The 3734-nt window shown below is 50.1% G+C and overlaps 1 protein-coding gene across 1 annotated transcript in view; it reads right to left on the bottom strand.

Annotated features, from left to right (window-relative positions):
• mblac1 (metallo-beta-lactamase domain containing 1) overlaps nucleotides 1-436 on the bottom strand; it is a 13178-nt gene extending 12742 nt beyond the window's left edge. Inside the window, 1 exon segment of the mRNA XM_072251009.1 lies at nucleotides 75-436. The gene's annotated coding sequence lies outside the window, so the exon portion shown is untranslated.
• Nucleotides 437-3734: the final 3298 nt, after the last annotated feature.

Below are 3734 nucleotides of genomic sequence, written 5' to 3'. Positions count from 1 at the left end.
CCTCTCCCTCGCATAAGTTCCCCCGCTCCCTCCATCCCCGATTCCGCCGCTCCGGATACGATCCGGCGACTTACCACTGCTGGTCACCTACCCGCCCACTCCTCCGGCCCGACGAACACTTGTGAGTGAACCGATAGATCAATCCGCCCAGATTAATAGTTGGTGTTCAGCGCCCACCCGCTCGCTCTTGTGGCCCGGCGAACGCCTGTGGATAAACCGATAGATCAATTGGCGCAAAATGCTGGTGGAACTCAGCAGGCGGCAGCAGCTATGGACAGATTAAACAGTCGATGTTTCGCGCCGTTTCCGTAGATGCTGCTGGCCTGCTGAGTTCCGCCAGCGTTTGGTGTGTGTTACTTGGATTTCCAGCATCGACAGATTTTCTCTTGTTTAATAGTGGCGGGTCCAACATATTATTCTCCGTAACTTCCGCCACCTCCAACGGGATCCCACCACTAAGCACATCTTTCCTCCCCTCCTCTCTCTGCATTCCCAGGGATCGTTCCCTACACAACTCCCTTGTCCATTCGTCCCCCCCATCCCTCCCCACTGATCTCCCTCCTGGCACTTATCCTTGTAAGCGGAACAAGTGCTACACATGCCCTTACACTTCCTCCCTTACCACCATTCAGGGCACCAAACAGTCCTTCCAGGTGAGGCAACACTTCACCTGTGAGTCGACTGGGGTGATATACTGCGTCCGGTGCTTCCGATGTGGCCTTTTATATATTGGCGAGACCCGACGCAGACTGGGAGACCGCTTTGCTGAACATCTACGCTCTGTCCACCAGAGAAAGCAGGATCTCCCAGTGGCCACACATTTAATTCCACATCCCATTCCCATTCTGACATGTCATCCAAGGCCTCCTCTACTGTAAAGATGAAGCCACACTCAGGTGGAGGAACAACACCTTATATTCCGTCTGGGTAGCCTCCAACCTGATGGCATGAACATTGACTTCTCTAATTTCCGCTAAGGCCCCACCTCCCCCTTGTACCCCATCTGTTACTTATTTTTATACACACATTCTTTTTCTCAATCTCCTTTTTCTCCCTCTGTCCCTCTCACTATACGCGTTGCCCATCCTCTGGGCTTTGTCCCCTCCCCCTTTTCTTTCTCCCCGGACCTCCTGTGCCATGATCATCTCGTATCCCTTTTGCCTATCACCTGTCCAGCTCTTGGCTCCATCCCTCCGCCTCCTGTCTTCTCCTATCATTTTGGATCTCCCCTCCCCCTCCAACTTTCAAATCCCTTACTCACTCTTCCTTCAGTTAGTCCTGACAAAGGGTCTCGGCCTGAAATGTCGACTGCACCTCTTCCTAGAGATGCTGCCTGGCCTGCTGCGTTCACCAGCAACTTTGATGTGTGTTGCTTGAAATTCCAGCATCTGCAGATTTCCTCGTGTTTGCATTTTTAAATAAATATTGGTTTACTATTGTAAAAGAAAAGCTTGTTTTCCCTGTGGAAATTGTGGCAACAAGCTCAACATCCGGGCAGACAGGGCTCGTCCTTGTGGAAAGGCCCAGAGGGAGATGGTTGGGATATTAGTGGGGATACCTGCCGATGGCCCTCCCCTACCTTTTCCTAACTCCCCTGACCTGCAGTCCCACTCATTCTGTTGAGCTTCTGGCCATGGGTGACCCTCCAAAATTCCAACAGTCATCGAGTCCCACGGTATGGAAACAGCCCATCCATCAAACAATAATCTTATTTCTATTCTTCCCTTATTCCCATGCATTGCCCCAGGTTTTAACCGCTCATCCACACACTAGGGAGGCAATTAACCCACCGAAACCATCGTTGGGATGTGGGGTGAACCACAGCACCCAACGAAGCCCATGTGGTCACAAGGAGAGTGACACATACACAATGTGAAGGAAGTCAGTAGATCAGGTGGCGTCTATTTAATTCCTCCAGCGATCTGATTGGGTGGCAGGGTGAAGATACGACTCTACCAAAGGAGGTGTAAGGCGCTCATTCCCTCTGCTAGCCCGCGGGAGGATATTGGCGGGGGTGATGCAGAACAGAGGTGGCTGAAGTTTCTGGGAGTGGTTCACAATGTGCAGTATAGATATGTCTCGCAGAAGAAGGGCTGAGATGGCCTGTTTCCGTGCTGTAACTGTTATATGGTTAAAAAAAGTAGTTCTCAAATGCCAGGGGTGGGCACCATGGCTGACAAGAGAAGTTAAGGACTGCATAAATGCCAAGGCATATAAGGTAGCAAAAGTGAGTGAGAATTTGGATGACTAGAAGCTTTTGAAATCCAACAAAAGGCAACTTAAAGAGCTATAAGGGAAAAGATAAAATATGAGGACAGACTAGCCAATAATATAAAGCAGGACACTAAAAGTTTTTTCAGTTATATAAGGTGTAAAAGGGAGGTGAGAGTTGATTTTGGACCACTGGAAAATGATGCTGGTGAGGTAGTAACGGGGACAAAGAAATGGCAGATGAACTTAATGGGTACTTTGTATCAGTCTTCACTGTGGAAGACACTAGCAGTGTGCCAGAGGTCTGTGACTATCAGGGAGCAGGAGTGAGTGTCATGCTATTACAAAGGAAAAAGTGCTTGTAAACTCAAATGTCTTAAGGTGAATAAGTCACCTGGGCCAGATGGACTACATCCCAGAGTCCTGAGAGTGGATGCATTGGTCCCTGATCTTTTGAGAATTGCTTGATTCTGGCATGGTCCCAGAGGACTGGGATTGCAAATGTCACTCCACTCTTTAAGACAGGAGGAAGGCAAAAGAAAGGAAATTATAGGCCTGTTAGCCTAACCTTAGTGTTTGGGAAGGTGTTGGAGTCCATTATTAAGGACGAGGTTTCGAGGTACTTGAGGACTAATGATAAATTGAGTCAAAGTCAGCATGGTTCTGTCAGGGAGATCTTGCCTGACAAATCTGTTAGAGTTCTTTGAGGAAGTAACAAGCAGGGTGGACAAAGGAGACGTAGTGGATGTCATTTACTTGGATTTTCAGAAGGTGTTTGATAAGGTGCCACACGTGAGGCTGCTTAACAAGATAAAATCCCATGGCGTTACAGGAAGGATACTGGCATGGACAGAGGAATGGCTGACAGGCAGGAGGCAGCGAGTGGGAATAAAGGGCCTTTTCCAGTTGGCTGCCAGTGACAAGTGGTGTTCCTCAGGGGTCAGTATTGGGACCGCTACTTTTCACACTGTTCGTCACTGATTTAGATAATGGAATTGATGGCTCTAACAAAGTTTGTGGATGATAGGAAGATAGTTGTAGGGGTAGTAGTGCTGAGGAAGCAATGCGATTACAGCACTCCCCCTCTCCCCCTTCCCCCCCTCTGTACCCCACACTCTCTACCCCTTCTCACTACCCCCTCTCTCCCCTCTCTCCCCCTGCTCCCCTCTCTCCTCCCACTCCCCCTCTCCCCATTCCCCCTCTCTAATCCCATCCCCCTCTCTGTACCCCACTCTCTACCCCCCTCTCACCTCCCTCTCCCTCCACTCCCCCCTCTCCACTCCCCCTCCCTAACTCCCCTCTCCACCCCTTTCTCTCCCTTTCCCCGCCCCTCTTCTCCCTACCACCTCTGTACCATCCTCTCTCCCTAGCTGTTTTGTTTTCCCCATCTCTTCCCCTGTCTGTCTGTCTGTCATTCTCTCTCCTCTCTCTCTCTCTCTCTCTCTCTCCTCTCTCTCTCTCTCTTCTCTGTCTCTCTCTCCTCTCTCTCGCTCTCTGGTCTCTCTGTCTCTCGGTCTCTCTCT

The sequence above is a fragment of the Mobula birostris genome, unplaced genomic scaffold (genome assembly GCF_030028105.1).
Source record: "Mobula birostris isolate sMobBir1 unplaced genomic scaffold, sMobBir1.hap1 scaffold_943, whole genome shotgun sequence".
Classification (NCBI taxonomy): Eukaryota; Metazoa; Chordata; class Chondrichthyes; order Myliobatiformes; family Myliobatidae; genus Mobula; species Mobula birostris.
Note: the sequence above shows the minus strand (reverse complement) of the source record. Positions and strands in the feature narration are given on the sequence as shown.